Here is a 20,811-nt window from a genome sequence, read left to right on the forward strand (position 1 = left end):
GTACAACAAGATTGCTAATTAATCCTTTCTCGTTACATAATACCCAGTCTAAGATGGCCTGATCTCTGGTTGGTTCCTCGACATATTGGTCCAGGAAACCATCCCATAAACACTCCAGGAATTCCTCCTCCACAGTATTGTTACTAATTTGATTGGCCCAATCTATATGTAGATTAAAGTCACCCATGATGACTGCTGTGCCCTTATTGCACGCTTCTTTAATTTCCCTTTTAATGTCATCCCCAACCTCCGCCTTACTGTTTGGAGGTCTATATACCACTCCCACTAATGTTTTTTCCCCTTAGTATTTCTCAATTCTACCCATACAGATTCCACGTCATCAGAGCTAATATCCTTCATTACAACTGTATTAATCCCTTCTTTAACCAGTAATGCTACCCCACCTCCCTTTCCTTTTTGCCTATCTTTCCTGAATATTGAATACCCCTGGATGTTGAGTTCCCAGTCTTGGCCATCCTTGAGCCACGTTTCCGTAATCCCAACCAAATCATATCCGTTTACCTCTATTTGCGCAGCCAATTCAACCACCTTATTACAAATGCTCCTCGCATTAAGACACAAAGCCTTCAGGCTTGTTTTTTTAACGCTCTTAGACCTATTAGAATTATTATTTATTGTGGCCACGTCTGATTTAAACCGTTGATTTCTCTGACTGCCACTTTTGTTTTTCTCCTTCCTATCTTATGCTTTTATCCCTGTTTCCCTTTCCTCTTTCTCCCGGCTCAGGTTCCCAACCCCCTGCCATTTTAGTTTAAACCCCCCCGAACAGCACTAGCAAACACTCCCCCTAGGACATTGGTCCCGGCCCTGCCCAGGAGTACATAGGCGGATATTATCTGATCATAGGGACGCAAGGCAGTCACTTCAGTTTTGCCGCTCAGAAGATTGGAGAAACACACATGGTTGTACTTGCGAGATTATGGTATCCAATTCATATAACATAGTGTAATCATTGTTACTAACATTATCAATGTGTTTCATTGGTTGTAAAGCGCTTTGGGATGTCTTGAGGTCGTGACAGGTGCTACATAAATGCAAGTTCTTTCTTTGCCGCCCACACCCTACTATTGCAATACTAGATATTGGACAATGCAGGTAAATTCCTGATTGTAAGGGATGTGGAATCTTTTTATGGGATAGAGGCTGTCGCTGAACCTGAAAGAAAATCTAGAGTAAGCCAATAGTTTGTAACAGGAGCCATTAACAAGTTTATATTTAAAAGGGTTAATGGCTTCACTGAAATAACAGTAGAACATTCTATGAACATATTTAATGCTTATCCATTAATATTGCCAACAATAATTTCTAGGCTACAGCTAACCATACAAGGGTTAAATCAGGCTTAATTTATCAAGAATTAATAGCACTCCTAAAATGTTTGAGGACTCTCCTCTTTAAGACTGAGATGTTCGAGTTTCGATCCAAGATAATAAAATCGGCTACAGAGAAGGAAGTTCAACAGATTTCCTTTTTATCACCAGTCAGAATTACTGCATTTTAATTTGTAATTATAACATTGTTATAGTAGACTGAATTATGGAAAAACTTGGAATAATATACCAGTCGGTATATTTTAAATTGCCTTAATTGATCTCCATAGCACAAATTAAAATGCTGATAAAATGCTGAGATACACAGGCAGAACAGTGGGATATAAGTTTATTGAAGGTATGTTGAGACAGTACATTATAGTAATCAGACCTCACTTAGAGTACTGTGTGGAATTCTGGTCACCACTCTACATAAGTGATGTACAATTATTGGAGAATAGGAAGATAAGAAGAACAAAAATAATTCCAAAGTATAAGGTGGATGAGCTACAAAGAAAACTTAATAAAACTTATTGAAATATATAAAATATACTAATCACCTCAGATAAGCTAAATCCAAAATATTACCTTAAAATGTGACAGAACAGAGTGATCAGAGCTCCTAAGTATGAATTAGTGAGAAGTGCAGTTGAATGAGTTAACACGAAGAATTTCTTCACCTAATGGTTGCTAAATGCATGGAACAATCTACTAGTCAGGGTAGTAAGGATGCAAACATTAAAATGTCATTAGATGCCAGACTGGGAGAGCACCAGTACTTGAAGCAGATGCACTGAACTTTATTTCTTGTGTGGTTTTTTTTGAATTGTGGACCCACAAAATCTGTATATAATTAAAGGTTTTTGAGTCCAGCCTGCATCGTCACATCAAACCTTTCAAAGGCTTCACACCTGAAAGCGTGGCCACATAACGACTTGAATTTATGTAGTACTTTTCACATTCTCTGTCTGTCTCAAAGTACTTCACAACCAATGAATCACTTTTAAAGTGTTGTTTGGAAGGAAAATGCAACAGGCAATTTATGCATAGTGAGGACCCACAAACAGCAATGAGATGAATGACAAATTAATCTGTTTTAGTGGTGTTGAGGTATGAATTTTGGCCATGATATAAACCCTGCTTTTTGAATGGTGAGAAGCCTATCTTTTTCAGTATCACTAAGGTGTGCAATATTTTTATTTGTGATACACTGCTTCAGTAAATCTCCTGCAGTACAATGATGGCCCGACTGCTGTCATGTTTAAGCTGCAGCGTGACTGTGGTAAACGTCTAAACCTACATCCTGGACTATCAGCGTACAACCCCTTGGAAGATCTTCAAGTATGCAATTAAACATATAATTGCAAGGGGAAGTGGTTGCTATAGTAGACTGGCATCTATCCTCTTTACTCAGATTACTATGCGTAATAGTCATCAGCTTGTTCTGGAAATGTGCTCAACTACTCCATCAGAGTTACTGACTGTTTCTCTCTGGAAATGAAGCAATTATATTGGGCTTCAGTGAACCACCTGTAGGAACTGAGTCAGGCAGTGCATAATATACTGTCCGTACCCTTCAGAGATTGGGTTAAATTAAGTTAAGTTAAACCCAGGCTGGTGGCATAAAAGTCCCCTTACTTTGCTGACTATCAGGATCCAAACTTAAATAACAAACTTGGCTGAGCTCATATGGGTATAGATTTACAAATTGTTCCTAATTAATCACTAATTGATACCTAACAGGTAATTTCACTCAGATAGGTGACATGAACTGCTTGTGAGGAAAGAGGAAACTTTCCCTACCATTTCTTCAGCAGCCTCCAGCCGTCCCTTTAAGGACCATTGGTGAGGCCGCCATTGAACGAGGATAGCTCCACCTACTATTTCATGCATTTTTCAGAAGGGTCCCGAAACAGGCTGTTAAGTCCGTGAATGATTGAGACACGGACTAGCAGGAGAGAAACAAACAGAATTTACTGGTGAAAGGCATAAACGAATCTAACAAAACAGAGGCTCTCTAGCGCCTTTTATACAGGGGTGGTCACTGCCGGTACTGCAGTCTGAGACCAGTTATTCTCTTAAAGGTACATACACAACAATTCCTCCCCTTTTAGATAAACAGTACATAACATTCATTTAACAACTAATGATAACGAATTACAATCACAATTACTGTTGCTAGATACATTGGTTAAGTTTAAGCAATTATAAGTTCAGTCTTTGAGGAGACTTCCTGATTCTGTCTGGATAACGCCTCTTTGGGGTATCAGGTTCTTCTGGCAATGTTGAGTCGGAATCAATGTCATTGTTTGGTTCATCTGCTTCCAATATTACCGGTCTGCGGTAGCTGCAATTGGAACGTCTATTTCATTACCAGGTGTATCAGATCGTGGTGTGGAGTTGACGTTTTCCAGTGACTCTAGAATCTGGTCAGCATGTCGTCTTACAATGCTCTCCCCAACGTCCACGGTATACATGAGAGGTCCTTGTCGTGTACAAATCGTTCCTGGCTGCCATTTCTCAGTGCGGTAGTCCCGGGCCAAAACTGGTTGACCTATCTTAAAACTCCTGGTCGGCCTTTCATTCATATTCTGAAACTGCCTGTTCTCCACATCTCTTCGGACGTTTGGCTTAACCAAATCCAAGCGGCATCATCGTCTTCGATTGAAGAACATCATGGCTGGAGTTTGGTTGTTAACCGCATGTGTCGCATTCCGGTAGGCAAACAAGAAGTTGTCCACCTTGTGTTGCAGGGGTATATCTTCATTACGCATTGCCTTGATAGCCTTCTTGAATGTTTGGACAAACCTCTCGGCCAATCCATTAGTGGCTGGATGATATGGGGCAGATGTGTAATGCTTAACACCATTGTTCTTTAAGAACCTCCGGAACTCTTCAGACACAAACTGTGGTCCATTGTCAGAGCAAATCTGTTCAGGCAGCCCATTCCTGGCGAATATGGTTCGTAAAACTGTGATAGTTTTTTCCGTGGTGGTTGAGGACATTTTTATTACCTCTGGCCACTTTGAATGTGCATCCACCGCAATTAAAAACAGCGAGTCCATGAAGGGACCAGCAAAATCAATGTGCACCCTTTGTCATGGAGATGAGGGCCACTCCCATGGATGCAGAGGAGCTTGTGGTGGGGCGTTTTGGACCTTCTGGCATCCTGCACAGCTCTTGGTCATCTCTTCGATTTCTCTATCGATTCCCGGCCACCACACAAACGCTCTGGCTAAGCTCTTCATTTTTACCCCACCCAGATGACCCTCATGAAGCTCATTGAGCACTCTATCCGTCAACTTAGGTGGAATTACTACTCTGGATCCACACATCAAGGTTCCTCTGCACACTGACAGCTGTTCTCTTCTCGGTGAGAATGCTGGCAGCAGTGGTTCGCCATGTGCTGGCCATCCCTTCACCGTTAAATCATAGACCCGTGATAGTGTCGGGTCATTCCGTGTTTCCTTTTCTATGTTTGCATTCATCACAGGGAGACATTCGACTATGGTCGAGTGGAATAACTCCATTGGATCCACTGCAAGGTCTTCTTCTTCCACCGTCGGCAACGGTAGACGTGACAATCCATCAGCATTCCCATGCTGTTTAGTTCCTTTGTACTCGATGCCATATTGGTGTGCCCCTAGGAAAAGGGACCATCTCTGCAGCCGTTGTGCTGTCATTATCGGTATGCCCTTCTGAGGGTTGAAAATGGAGACAAGAGGTTGATGATCGGTTAGTAGAGTAAATTTTTGACCGTGCAGATAGTGATTGAACTTCTTCACCCCCCACACTAGGCTGAGGGCCTCTCTGTCAATCTGGGCGTAGTTACGCTCGGCAGAAGTTAACGAGCGTGACGCAAAAGCTATCGGCCTCTCCGAACCATCAAGGAATTTATGTGACAGTACCGCCCCAATGCCGTAGGGAGACACATCACACGCCAGCCTGATTGGCAGTGCTGGGTTGTAGTGAGCCAATACTTCCTTTGAAGTGATTAAGTCCTTACTCTTCTGAAAAGCACGCTTACAATCAGCGCTCCATTTCCATGCTACCCCCGTTCGTAGCAGGGCGTTCAGTGGGTGCAGAATTGTCGACAAATTCGGCAAAAACTTATGATAGTAATTCACCAACCCGAGGAATGACCTCAGCTGCAACACATTTTCAGGCGCTGGGGCCTTAACAACCGCTTCAATTTTGTCAGGGGACTTATGTAACCCCTCTTCATCAATCACGTGGCCACAATACGATATCTGTTTCTTAAAAGATTCGCACTTGGGGCGGTTGGCTCGCAGCCCATGTTCCCGTAGTCTAGTGAGCACCTGTTCTAGGTTGTTAAGGTGTTCACTGTCATCTTCACCTGTTACAAGGATGTCGTCCAAGTAACACTGAGTACACGGAATCCCTTGCAGGACTTGTTCCATCGCTCTTTGCCATATCGCCGGAGCCGATGCTACTCCGAATACCAATCGATGATACTGGTAAAGACCTTTGTGAGTGTTTATCGTGAGATACTTCCGAGAGGACTCTTCAACCTCCATCTGCAAATATGCTTGTGCTAGGTCAATTTTTGTAAAACGCTTCCCTCCAGACAGCGAGGCGAAGATGTCTTCTATCCTTGGAAGAGGATATTGTACTGTGCGAAGGACAGGGTTCACCGTCACCTTGAAATCCCCACAGATGCGAATCTTCCTTGGCTCTCCGGACTTATTGGTTAACGTTTTCTTCATGACAGGAATGATGGGTGTCGCCCACTCACTCCAGTCCACCTTAGAAAACATGCCCGCCTTCTCCAGATCCTCCAGCTCTGCCTCGACGGCTGGGCGAATTGCATATAGTACCGGACCCGCTTTGAAAAACTTGGGAACTGCATTCTCTTCTATTTTTATCGAGGCGGTTACGCCTTTAAGCGTGCCCAGTTCTTGTTGAAATACCTCTTTGGCGTTAGCTAAGATTGTTGACAATCGTCCAGGAGTGACGTCTTCATCTTTTTTACCGTCCACCGTCATTTCATGAATGGAATGCCAATCCAAGTTTATCTTCCTGATCCATTCCCGTCCCAATAACAGTGGTCCACCATTTGGCAGTATGTAGAGATACAATTTCCGTATTTTCTTGCCATTGTATTCGACAGGCACCCTTATTTTTCCTCTGGGGTATACTTTTTGCCCTGTATACATCGTCAAGACGATGAATGTCTCTCTCAAGGGTATGTGTGAAAATAGCCGCTCGTAGTCTCGTCGATTCATGACGGTTAGCGCTGATCCTGTATCCAATTCCATTTTAACTTGGGACCCTGCTATCGTGAGAGTGACCCAAATGGTTCGGTGATCCTCTTTTGCGATTACATTGTGAAGTTTGAGACAGCTTAGTCTACTGTTTCCGTATTCACTATCGCTCATCTGGTCTTCGGAACTACTGTCCGTCATCTTTTGTACTTTCTTGTACGGTTCCTTAGTAGCCTTTTTGTTGTCGCTGGTCTTCTTCCCAGACCTACAAACTCGTGCAATGTGTCCAATCTTTCCGCATTGTCTGCATATTTTGTCTTTGGACCAGCAGTCCTTCTGGTCATGGTTAGTTCTGCCACAGCGATAACATTTTGCAAATCCCCGTGTCATTTCGTGGGTGCCGTATTCCTGTGGTTTTTGTTGAATTTCTGCAGCTCCCCTGGCTGCTGCTTCATACGATACTGCCACGCTGAAAGCCTTATCTAGCGTCAGCTCTTTTTCTGCGAGTAACTTCTTCTGTGTTCCTTCACTCAGGAGTCCACAGACAAATTTGTCCCGTAGGGTATCTGCCAGTCCTGCTCCGAACTGGCAGTGCTTTGATAGCTTGCGTAGTTCCGTAAGATACTCAGCATTGCTCTCATCTTTGTGCTGAGTTCTCCTGTGGAATTTAAATGTTTCTGCTATCAACAGCGGTGCAGGGTTTAAGTGCTCCTGTAGAACAGCAACAATTTCGTTAAAACTCTTCGCCTTCGGTTTGGCTGGAGTAATCAGGTCCCGCAATAGGCCGTACGTTCTAGCGCCCATTAAGTTTAACAATACCGATGCCTTTTTCCCCTCCGCTATATCGTTTGCCTCGAAATATACCTCGACTCTTTCCACATACGTGGTCCAGTCCTCTAATGTATTATCAAAAGCAGTGATACAGCCAGTCTTCGGCATCTTGCAAATCTAAAATGGCGCCTCCCGTGCTTTGCCTTCTTCTCCGATTTAACAAAATGGCGCCTCCCGCGCTTTTCCTTCTTCCCCGCTGTTGTTAGCGCTGCTTTCCACGGTTTCCTGTGCGTTAAATATTAATTCGTTTTCTTTTATTATCTTCCCGTCGTGGAGCGGACCCTCTGGGACACTTCCCTCCCTCTTCTGAGGTCCGAACGCTGCCCAGCTTCAAAACACCGGCCGCGCCCTGTATGCTCCACCCTCTCTCTCTCTCCTTGCTTCCCGACTCGCTGCCCGGCCCCGTTGCAGCCCAGGAAGGATCAGAGCACTACCTGCCACCAGCCCGATTAGCTGGGAAACCACGGACCGAGGAACCCAGCCTGGCTCTGGAACGTCGCTCCTGCAAAGCCTTGAACCCGATGATTGATGGTCGACGCCCGTTCCTCGAGTTTCAATGGACTCTATTTTTTTTTCTTCCGACCTTCAACGTCGTTGGAGCTGCTGCTGAGTTGCAGGTAAGTTCTTTCTAACTCGTCGCCAGTGTTAAGTCCGTGAATGATTGAGACACGGATTAGCAGGAGAGAAACAAACAGAACTTTACTGGTGAAAGGCATAAACGAATCTAACAAAACAGAGGCTCTCTAGCGCCTTTTATGCAGGGGTGGTCACTGCCGGTACTGCAGTCTGAGACCAGTTATTCTCTTAAAGGTACATACACAACACAGGCAAATTTCTTTGCGTATTTAAATTGATTTGAGGCTGAATTCAGGGATGCCCAAAATCAACGTGGGTCAATATGGTGGCGGCCATGCCGAATTTTGCCTGAAAAATGGGAAGAAATGCATACCAGCTTCTACCTCAAAGAGCAAACTTCACAATTCAGTGTTCCCAATGCACAGCTTTGCGTGCGGGGGTGGATATGGCAAATGTAGACATGGAACTCAATGTGACCGACTCACGGTCTGCATGACTATTCATCCATTAATTTTAATCTGGCATGATGTTCGCCAAGACTGAATTCCTGATGCGTTCTCCTGTTATACAAAGCTCTCCACTGGAAGCAGTAAATCATAAAGTTTACCCCTTCCTTTGCTGTCTTTGTGAATGTTGTCATTGCTTCTGATTGTCAAATGTGGGATTAACACATTCATTCGAAGAGGACAATATTTCAAACATTAATCCTCCCAAAGGAGGGTGGGGGGAGGGCGGGGGGAAACATTTTCTACTCAAACTTTCATGAACTATAAGTTTGATTTTGTTTTCTGGTGCTGACAGATGCATTCATGAACTTTAAAAGACTTAAGAATAAATTATAATACTGAAATATGATCTTTCTTCCTCTTCAGAAATGTCTGCATATGGGCAAGCAAAACATATGAGTTAGAAAATAGGGGAAGTGAAATGTCCGACCAATGCTTATTATTAAAATACATTGCCTGATATTTAAGGGAAAATTCACCAAATACATCTTCCCTGGTTGAAGGAAATTCAGGTTGGAGATCTATCTCTGACCTGTGCTCCTTTGGAGCTTGCCCCTCCACAGTGAGCTCAAGCTTAGTGAACGCACCCACTATACAAATGTTACTTTTGGTAATTTTTGCATGTGCTATGTGTTAAAAGTCATCAGCAACTTCAACTTGTAGCAGTCCTAACTCTGCTCAGCACAAACTAGGGATCAAACCAGGTATCCTTCTAATCTGAAGGGCTTGATTACCCAATGAAGTGTGTGTTTACCAATTGAGTCAATAGGAAGAAATACGGGTCTTATTTTTGGATAATATTGCACTTTGGGGAGCAAATTATATACAGGTTTCCAATTGTTGTATGGTAAAGAACAGCAGGTAATTCCCAGCCTTTTGTATTTGTGAGGAAGCTCTAAACTAGCCAAGCTAAAAAGTAGGACCTCGAAGGTAGTAATCTCTGGATTACTACCAGTGCCACGTGCTAGTAAGAGTACAGAGAACAGGATAGTTAGGCTAAATACGTGGCTTGAGCAGTGGTGTAAGAGGGAGGGTTTTAAATTTTTGAGGCATTGGAACCAGTTTTGTGGTAGGTGTGACCTATACAAAAGGGACGGTCTACACCTGTGCAGAGATGGAACTGATGTTCTCGGGGTAATTTTTGATAAAGCAGTTCGGGAGCATTTAAACTAGTATGGCAGGGGGCTAGAAACCTATGTAGTGAAATAGAGGAAAGTGAAAGGCAGACAGAAATAAATGATAAAAGGGTGAGGAACAAAAAACAAAGGGCCAAACTAATTCATAAAAAATGTGAGCATAAAAAAAGCCTGAGGGTTTTATACCTTAATGCGAGAAGCATCAGGAACAAGGTAGATGAATTAGCTGTGGAAATAGAGGTTAATAATTATGACCTAATTGGGATTACGGAAACATGGTTGCAGGGTGAGCAGGGCTGGGAGCTTAACATACAGGGGTATTCAGTATTTAGGAAGGATCGACAAAAAAGAAAGGGAGGAGGGGTAGCATTGCTAGTAAAAGAGGGGATAAATGCAATTGAAAGGAAGGATATTAACTCAGTTAATACAGAATCTATATGGGTGGAGCTAAGAAATAGCGAGGGGCGAAAAACATTAATAGGAGTGGTATATAGGCCTCCAAATAGTAAAATAGAGGTTAGGGAGGGCATCACGAGGGAAATTAGAGAAGCGTGCAATAAGAGCACAGCTGTCATCATAGGTGACTTTAACTTACATATAGATTGGACTAGCCTAATCAGTAAAAATAATGAGGAGGAGGAATTCCTTGAGTGTTTGAGGGATGGTTATCTGGATCAATATGTCGAGGAACCAACTCGGGAACAGGCTATATTGGACTGGGTACTGTGCAATGAGAAGGGACTAATCAGTAATCTTGTTGTACGGGGACCCTTGGGTCAGAGCGATCATAACATGATCGATTTCTCACTCGAAATGGAGAGCGAAGAAATTGACTCAGAGACTAAGGTCCTGAATTTAAACAAGGGGAATTATGATGCCATGAGACGGGAACTGAGTAGGTCTGATTGGACAACGTTCCTGGGAGGACTGGAGGTAGATAAACAATGGCAAACATTTAAAGATAGAATGACAAAATTGCAAAAATTGTTTATACCAATCTGGCATAAAAGGAAATCTAAAAAGGTGACTCAACCGTGGATAACAGGGGAAATTAGAGACAGCATAAAATCCAAAGATAGGGCGTATAAAATAGCCAAAAAAAGCGCCAGAGCGGAAGATTGGGAACAGTTTAAGATAGAGCAAAGGAGGGCAAAGGGCATAATCAAGAGGGGCAAAATAGCTTACGAAAACAAGCTGGCGGAAAATATAAAAACTAACTCCAAAAGCTTTTATAAGTATATCAAAAGGAAAAGACTGGTGAAAACCAAAGTTGGTCCATTGCAGTCAGATACGGGGGAATATATAATGGGAAATAAGGAAATGGCAGATCAACTAAATGCATACTTTGGGTCAGTCTTTACGAAGGAAGACACAAAAAACCTCCCTGGGATATCGGGAAAAATAGGGACATTGGCAAAGGAGGAACTGACGCAAATCAATATCTCTAAGGATATGGTGTTAAGGAAGCTAAAGGGATTGAAGGTGGACAAATCCCCAGGGCCTGATAACATGCATCCTAGGGTACTGAAGGAGGTGGCCCTAGAGATAGCGGATGCACTAAGGATGATTTTTCAGAATTCATTAGACTCAGGAACAGTGCCGATGGATTGGAGGGTAGCTAACGTTACCCCACTATTCAAAAAGGGGGGTAGGGAAAAAGCAGGTAATTACAGACCTGTAAGCCTTACATCAGTTGTGGGCAAAATGCTGGAGTCCATCATTAAGGATGAAATAGCGGAGCACTTAGCAAATGGGGACAGGATAGGACAGAGTCAACATGGATTTACAAAGGGTAAATCGTGCTTGACTAATCTATTGGAATTTTTTGAGGGAGTAACTGGTAGAATAGATGGGGGAGAGCCAGTAGATGTGGTGTACCTGGACTTCCAAAAGGCCTTCGATAAGGTCCCACATAAAAGATTAGCATGGAAAATTGAGGCTCATGGGATAAAGGGGAAAGTTTTGGCGTGGATAGGGAACTGGCTGTCAGATAGAAAACAGAGAGTTGGAATAAACGGCTCATTTTCTGAATGGCAGGCAGTAACAAGTGGGGTACCACAGGGATCTGTCCTGGGCCCCCAGCTGTTCACAATTTACATTAATGACCTGGATCAGGGAGTCGGATGCAGCATTTCCAAATTTGCAGACGACACTAAACTAGGAGGGGGGGTGGGCTCAGAGGAAGAGACCAGGAAGCTCCAGAGCGATTTGGACAGACTGGGCGATTGGGCGGATAAATGGCAGATGCACTATAATGTGGACAAGTGCGAAGTTATCCACCTTGGGTGCAGGAACGGGAGGGCAAATTATTATTTAAATGGCAATAGATTGGGAGAGGGGGAAGTACAGAGAGACCTGGGTGTTCTTGTACACCAGTCACTGAAGGCGAGCATGCAGGTGCAACAGGCGGTCAAGAAGGCAAACGGTATGCTGGCCTTCATAGCAAAAGGGTTAGAATACAGGAACAGGGATACCTTGCTGCAGCTGTACAGGGCACTGGTGAGACCACACCTCGAGTACTGTGTACAGTTTTGGTCGCCTCATCTGAGGAAGGATGTTCTTGCCATGGAGGGGGTGCAGCGGCGATTCACCAGGCTGATACCAGGAATGGCGGGAATGACCTATGAGGAGAGACTATGTAGTTTAGGGATGTACACACTGGAGTTTAGAAGATTGAGAGGGGACCTCATAGAAGTGTATAAAATTCTGACAGGTCTAGACAGACTGGATGCAGAAGGAATGTTTCCCTTGGCGGGTGAGAACAGAACTAGAGGACATAATTTGAGGATAAGGGCTAAACCATTTAGGACAGAGATGAGGGGGAATTTCTTCACTCAGAGAGTGGTGAACCTGTGGAACTCATTGCCACAGAGGGCAGTGTACGCCAGCTCATTAAATATATTTAAGAGGGAATTAGATATATTTCTACGGGCAAAAGGGGTTAAGGGTTACGGAGAGAAGGCGGGGACGGGATACTGAATTAAAAGATCAGCCATGATCTCATCGAATGGCGGAGCAGGCACGAAGGGCCGAATGGCCTACTCCTGCTCCTATCTTCTATGTATCTATGTATCTATGTATATCTTGCTGACAGCTGCAATAACACCGAATAAAGGAAAGGTTGGGACAAGTTATGCAAAAACATAAAAAGAACTGTCTGGAGGCAAGTTTGTGTCCTTGCATGACTGGTGTCCTAATATTGGAGAGCAATCAAATATAATCAGGTAGCAAATGGAGGATGATTTGCTGGAATTCTCAATGGAATTAGCAGAAAATAATTAATTTGATCGTGGACTGCCGATGTAAACAGTAATGCGGAGGTTGGGGATGGCATTAAATGGGAAATTAGAGACGCATGCAATAAGGGCACAGTAGTCATCATGGGTGACTTTAATCTACATATAGATTGGGCTAACCAAATTAGTAACAATACTGTGGAGGAGGAATTCCTGGAGTGTATACGGGATGGTTTCCTGGACCAATATGTCGAGGAACCAACTAGAGACCAGGCCATCTTAGACTGGGTATTATGTAATGAGAAATTATTAATTAGCAATCTTGTTGTGTGAGGCCCCTTGAGGTGGAGCGATCATAATATGATAGAATTCTTCATTAAGATGGAGAGTGAAGTAGTTGACTCAGAGACTAGGGTCCTGAATTTAAATGAAGGAAACTACGATGGTATGAGGCGTGAGTTGGGTAGGATTGATTGGGGAATGTTACTCAAAGGGTTGACGGTGGGTAGGCAATGGCAAACATTCAAAGATCGCATGGATGAACTACAGAATTTGTTCATCCTTGTTTGGCATAAAAATAAAACCAAAAAGGTGACTCAACCGTGGCTAACAAGGGAAATTAGGGATAGCATAAGATCCAAGGAGAGGACATATAAATTGGCCAGAAAAAGCAGTAAACCTGAGGATTGGGAGCAGTTTAGGATTCAGCAAAGGAGGACAAAGGGATTAATTAAGCGGGGAAAATAGAGTATGAGAGTAAGCATGCAGGGAACATAAAAGCTGGCTGTAAAAGCTTTTATAGATATACGAAGAGAAAAAGATTGGTGAAGTCAAGCGTAGGTCCCTTGCAGTCAGAATCAGTGGAATTTGTAATGGGTAACAAAGAAATAGTAGACCAATTAAATACATACTTTGGTTCTGTCTGCACAAAGGAGGACACAACTAACCTCCCAGAGATGTCGGGGAACATAGGGTCTAATGAGAGGGAGGAACTGAATGGAATCAGTATTTGTAGGGAAATGGTGTTAGGGAAATTGACAGGATTGAAGGCCGATAAATCCCCAGGGCCTGATAATCTACACCCTAGGGTACGTAAGGAAGTGGCCCTCGAAATAGGAGATGCATTGCTGGTCATCTTACAAAATTCTATAGACTCTGGAACAGTTCCCATGGATTGGAGGGTGGCTAATGTTACCCCACTGTTCAAAAAAGGTGGTAGAGAGAAAATGGGAAATTATAGACCGGTAAGTCTGACATCGGTAGTGGGGAAAATGCTAGAGTCCATTATAAAAGATGTAATAGCAGAGCACTTGGAAAACAGTGACAGGATCGGACAAAGTCAACATGGATTTACAAAAGGTAAATCATGCTTGACTAATCTACTGGAATTTTCTGATGATGTGACTGGTAGAATAGATAAGGGAGAACCAGTGGATGTGGTGTATTTGGACTTTCAGAAGGCTTTCGATAAGGTCCCGCATAAGAGATTAGCATGTAAATTTAAGGCACATGGGATTGGGAGCAAGGTACTGACTTGAATAGAGAACTGGCTGGCAGACAGGAAGCAAAGAGTTGGAATTTTTCCGAGTGGCAGGCAGTGACTAGTGGTGTACCGCAGGGATCTGTCCTAGGACCCCAGCTATTAGCAATATATATAAATGATCTAGATGAGGGAACTAGATGTAATGTCTCCAAGTTTGCAGACGACACAAAGCTGGGTGGGCGTGTGTGCTGTGAGGAGGATGCCGAGAAACTCCAGTATGATTTGGACAGGTTGGGTGATTGGGCAGATGCATGGCAGATGCAGTATAATGTGGATAAATGCGAGGCTATCCAGTTTGGTGGCAAAAACAGGAAGGCAGATTATTATCTGAACGGCAATAGATTGGGAGAAGGGGAACTGCAACGAGACCTGGGTGTCTTTGTGCACCAGTCGCTGAAGGTAAGCATGCAGGTGCAGCAGGCGATTAAGAAGGCAAATGGTATGTTGGCCTTCGTAGCGAGAGGGTTTGAGTACAGGAACAAGGATGTCTTGCTGCAGTTGTACAGGGCCTTGGTGAAACCACACCTTGAGTATTGTGTGCAGTTTTGGTCGCCTTATCTGAGGAAGGATGTTCTTGCCATGGAGGGAGTGCAGTGAAGATTCACCAGACTGATACCTGGGATGGCAGGAATGATGTATGAGGAGAGATTGGGTTGGTTGGGCTTATACTCGCTGGAGTTTAGAAGAATGAGAGGGGATCTCATTGAAACTTATACAATTCTGACAGGACTAGACAGACTAGATGCAGGAAAGATGTTCCCGATGGCGGGGGCGTCCAGAACCAGGGGTCACAGTCTAAAGATAAGGGGTAAGCCATTTAGGACAGAGATGAGGAGGAATTTCTTCACCCAGAGAATGGTGAACCTGTGGAATTCTCTACCACAGAAGGCAGTTGAGGCCAATTCATTAAATATATTCAAGAAGGAGTTAGATATATTTCTTAAGGCTAAAGGGATCAAGGGATATGGGGAGAAGGCAATGACAGGGTACTGAGTTTGGATGATCAGCCATGATCTCATTGAATGGCGGAGCAGGCTCGAGGGGCCGAATGGCCTACTTCAGCTCCTATCTTCTATGTATCTATGTATCTATGATGTAGATGTTACATTAGCGAAATAAAAATGGCACAAATGCAGACATATTTGATTTTATGATCTGAACTCACTGTAGTGTTGCTGGTCACACCACACGGAATGCTGGTGTGACATGTCCACTCAAACAACTGATACTGGCAAAAAGATAAAAATGAATAGCAGGTTCATGAAAGAAGGCCAGTTGCAAACAATTATTAAGGTGCTATAAGTAATAGATCTTTGCCCAGAAATTACTGCTGTTCTTATTAATAGACAAATGTTGTGTGTTCTGATGTGAGCTTCCTCTGTTCATTATTTTAATGCAGGCATTAACCCATTTTTTTTGAATGGCTTAGCTCCTTTAATCAAATAGTGGAGAGAGGAATGTCATGGAATCATAGAATCATACAACAGTGCAGCACAGCACCGAAGGAGGCCATTTGGCCCATCAAGTCTGTGCCAGCTCTTTTGCAGAGCAATCCAGTTAGTCCCACTCCCCCAATTCTTCTCCTGATCCCTCAAGAGGATAGAATTAGAGGAGCACAAATATCCCAGATGGTTGGGGGCTGGAGGAGATTACAGAAATAGGGAGGGGCGAGGCCATGGAGGGATTTGCAAGCAAACATGAGAATTTAAAAATTGAGGTGTTGCTTAACCGGGAGCCAATGTAGGTCAGCGAGCACAGGGGTGATGCGTGAATGGACTTGGTGTGCGTTAGGACACGGGCAGCCGAGTTCTGGAGGGTAGAACGTGGGAGGCCAGGCAGCAGTGCATTGGAATAGTTAACTCTAGAGGTGATAAAGGCACGGGTGAGGTTTACAGCAGCAGATAAGTTGAAGCAAGGACAGAGATGAGCGATATTATGAAGATGGATGTGAACGGTCTCACATTGAACAACTTCTCCTTTAACTCCACTCATTTCCTCCAAATCAAAGGTGTTGCTATGGGTACCCGCATGGGTCCTAGCTATGCCTGCCTTTTCGTGGGATACGTCACCTCTTTTTCCGATACATTGATGACTGTATTGGTGCCGTTTCCTGCTCTCACCCCGAACTAGACAATTTCATTCACTTTGCCTCCAATTTCCACCCTTCCCTCACCTTCACATGGTCCATCTCTGACTCTTCCCTTCCCTTCCTTGACTTCTCCGTCTCCATCTCTGGGGATAGGTTATCGACCAATATTCACTACAAGCCCACTGACTCCCACAGCTACCTGGACTACAATTCCTCCCACCCCGCCTCCTGTAAGGACTCTATTACATTCTTCCAGTTTCTCCATCTCCGCCGTATCTGCTCCGACGATGCCACCTTCCACACCAGTGCTTCCGACATGTCTTCCTTTTTCCTCAACTGAGGATTCCCCTCTACCGTGGTTGACACGGCCCTCGACTGTGTCCATTCTATCTCCCGCACTTCTGCCCTCACCCCTGCCCCTTCCTCCCGGAACCACGATAGGGTTCCCCTTGTCCTCACCTTTCACCCCACCAGCCTCCACATTCAACGGATCATCCTCCACCATTTCTGATACCTCCAAAGTGATCCCAACACCAAATGCATCTTCCCCTCCCCTCCCCTTTCAGCATTCCGTAGGGACCGCTCCCTCCGAGACACCCTAGTCCACTCCTCTATCACCCCCAACAGCCCTTCCCCTTCGCCTGGCACCTTCCTGTGCAAGCACAGGAGATGTAACACCTGCCCCTATACCTCCCCCCTTCCCACTGTCCAGGGCCCCAAACACCCCTTCCAGGTGAAACAGCGATTTACTTGTACTTCTTGCAATCTAGTATACTGTATTCGCTGCTCACGATGTGGTCTCCTCTACATTGGGGAGACCAAACGCAGATTGGGTGACTGCTTTGCGGAACACCTCCGTTCAGTCCGTAAGGGTGACCGCGAGCTTCCGGTCGCCTGTTATTTTAATTCACCGCTCCATTCCCACTCGGACCTCACCGTCCTTGGCTTCTTGCATTGTTCCACGGAACCTCAACGTAAACTCGAGGAACAGCACCTCATCTTCCGATTAGGCACTTTGCAGCCTTCCGGACTCAATATCGAGTTCAACAATTTCAGATCATAACCTCGGCCCCTATTACATTTTTCCTTATATTTTTTTTCCACCCCTTTGTTTTGGGTTTTACCTTCCCCCCCCTTTCCTTTTTTTTCTCTCTCCCACATTGCCGCTGTCTCTCATCCTGCCAGTACACTTCACACTTAATCTGAGCCGTCTTTTGTCTCCACTGTCCTATTACCATCTCGTCTGGTTTTGAATACCTCTTAATGGCTCTTTACTTCTTTTGTTCTATCGCAGCCCTGCCTTCGATATATTTCATTTCCTTTCCAGTTTTGAAAAAGGGTTCACCCGAAACGTCGACTATAATGTCTCTCCACGGATGTTACCTGGCCTGCTGAGTTTTTCCAGCATTTTCTGTTGTTATTTCGGATTTCCAGCATCTGCAGTATTTTGCTATCGGTCTTACTGATAGATTGGATATGAGATAGAAAGATCAATTTGTGATCAAATATGACACCAAGGTTGCAAACAGACTTTGTCAGCCTTAGACAGTTGCCAGGGAGCGAGATTGAATACTTCAAAAATAATTCAGTGGATATAAAACACTTCGGGATGTGAAAGGTGCTTATTAAATAAACATTCAGAATCATCCTTATAAATATAAGTTGTTGTTGTTGTTGAAAATAATCACATAATTCATGACAGCCAAACTGTGTACAATAAGGTCCCACTAACAATGAGACAGTTAAACTGTTTTATTTTGGTGGTGTTGGTTGAAGGATAAATATTTGGCCAGAAGAACTCTTTGAATTGTGCCGTGGGAACAGGCAGACAGAGGCCTTGGTTTTAATGTTTCCTCCAATAACCAGCACCTTTGACTCACAGGAGAGAAAGCTATCACTGAGAGAGGTATAACTATGCCTCAATTTGATCCATGTCAAAGGAATGATTTAGACAAATTGATAGAAACTAAAACATTTAGGAAGGATTGAGATGGTACTGGGCAAAATAGCTTCGAGCTTAAATAGCTTGATGACCAATTTTAGATGGGATGTTTTCAAAAGCAATTTAGGAGTGATTTCAGGAACAATATTCATGCAAATTGTGATCAATGCTTGGAATGGTCTTCCAAGTATAGTAGAGACACAAACCTTAGATTCAAGATCCAGCTGAATGATGGAATGACTTATATTTTTTTCCCTCAATTAATGAGCTAAATTGGCCCTCATCTGTATTTATGTTGTGATCTTGTGATATAACTGAAGGTATTTGAATTGTAAATTTACGTCACCAAGTAATTTATTTTATCACACTAGGGCCTGGAAATTGGATTGCACCCAAATCAGGGCATGATCTGATGCTGCGCATGCTGCAATTGCCTAATGAGACCAACGGCAGGACCACGACAAATTGGTACGCCGGCTTCATTAGGATAGTCCCAGCGAGTTGCAAGGGAAGCGAAATTGGCCGTCAAGGAGGGGAGCAAATCGGGCGGGGGAAGAGCAGTGGCTGGCAGTGGCCCGCTGTTTAAAACTTACCTTTTTGCTGGTGGCCTCCAGCGGTCCCTTTTAGGCCCACTGGTTAGGCGGCACGCAGACTCGGTAATCCTGTACGCAGCCAGCCCACGCCGGTTGCATTCAGGTTAGTGTCATGAAACAGGCATTAGTTTCCTTATTAGCATATTCCAGAGGCCTACCGCCTGTTTTAGGCAGCTGCCAGAGACATCTCTGCACTACCCAAACCAACAAGGCGGCAGATGTGTTTCCAAAGCTGTTCGGGCACTCAAGGTGGCTCCCTAAATTGGACCATTGAACACCTGTTTTCTACCTATATTATGGGTGCAACAAGACCTAACTTCACCCCCTCAGCATGCAGCCTAAATCATGAAGAGAATTTTTGTATTTCCATATGTTAGGTGGTGCCAGCCAGATCTTTTTTTAAGAATATGCAGGCAGCAGTTGAATTGAAGTTGTCAGATCAATGTGGCTTCTATTATTTTTATTCAGTGACACTTAGATGGATATTAAATAGTGAGGCATTTGGACTTAGCTGTGATGGCATCCCCATGGTCTAATAGACAAGCGAGGTATGTTTCTGCAGGTAATGACCCCTGACAACTCACAATCAAGTTTCACGCATGGTTTTCCCTATGACTCCGAGCTAAAGTCCATATCTATGCCATAAGAGTATCGAATTATGACACAATTGGGTTTAGCAGTGATGGATGCCCCATGGCCTAATAGAAATCCGAGGTGTGTTTCTATGGTTAATGATCCCTGACAACTCACTATTAAGTTTCATGCATCATCTTCCCTAAAAAAAAATGACCCAGATCTAAAATCTGTGTCGTAATCTGTGCCATACAGATTAAGAAAGCTCCAGTTTCAACCTTAGGCTGTGGACAATTATCTGATCTTAACTGAGGCCATGCAGTAGGCTACAATGCTCAGGGTTAGGAACGTGAAGAATCTACCAGCGTTCCTGCTGCTGATTGCTTTGCAGAAAGGTTTGTAGGAAGGGCAGTGTCAGGACATGATCAGGTTCTGCTGTGATATCCTTCAGATAGTGTGTCACACTCCACATTCATAGACTAGGCGAGATACTTGAGGGTTACTGGTGCACGTGGAACTATACACCAGTGACAGAGTCAAGGAAAGGAGGGGTGAAAACTGGAGGGAAAAGTTCACACAGGAAGCATGGTTACAAGATCAGTTAGCATAGGGTTACTTCTGCCTGTAAAAAGTACAACAGCATAATTCAGGAAAGGAGGAAAGAAATAAAATAAAGAAAAAATCTGCCTGCCTTTTGAACAGTCATCAGTCACCTTCGCAATGTTGGCAGATATGGTATTCTGACTTGTGTTTTTATTCATTCGCGGTGTAGGACACGCCCTGTCCAACAGGTTATAGAGTTCGGACTTGAGACTTATGAGAAATTGCACCAGACACACGGGTTCTGCCTTTAACCTTTTATTGTTCCGAAGACAGATTCAAAACCCCAACTACTATTCGTGCAGTCCACCAATAATATTACAAGAAATCTTACATACAGCCACCCGCCGATGATCGGTCCAGCGTTGATTGTAGGTCCTCGTAAGCGAAAAGACCGGCCAGGCCCCTCCTTCCTCTAACTGCAGCCTGATCCTTGTAGGCGAGATGACTGGCCAAACCACCTTCTTCTGACTGCAGTTAACCACTGTGCTTTATACAGCTTTCCTTGTCTTTTGCATTAAATCAATCATTCAGAGATAGTGAAATGTTCCTTTAATGTTGGCCTGAGCTGTTTGAGCTGTCAAACTTTCACACTCACATATCTTGTGTGGCTATCTATCAGTTTGTCCT

The sequence above is a fragment of the Somniosus microcephalus genome, chromosome 7 (assembly GCF_052327205.1).
Source record: "Somniosus microcephalus isolate GS21.2 chromosome 7, FLI_Smic_1.0, whole genome shotgun sequence".
Taxonomy (NCBI): domain Eukaryota; kingdom Metazoa; phylum Chordata; class Chondrichthyes; order Squaliformes; family Somniosidae; genus Somniosus; species Somniosus microcephalus.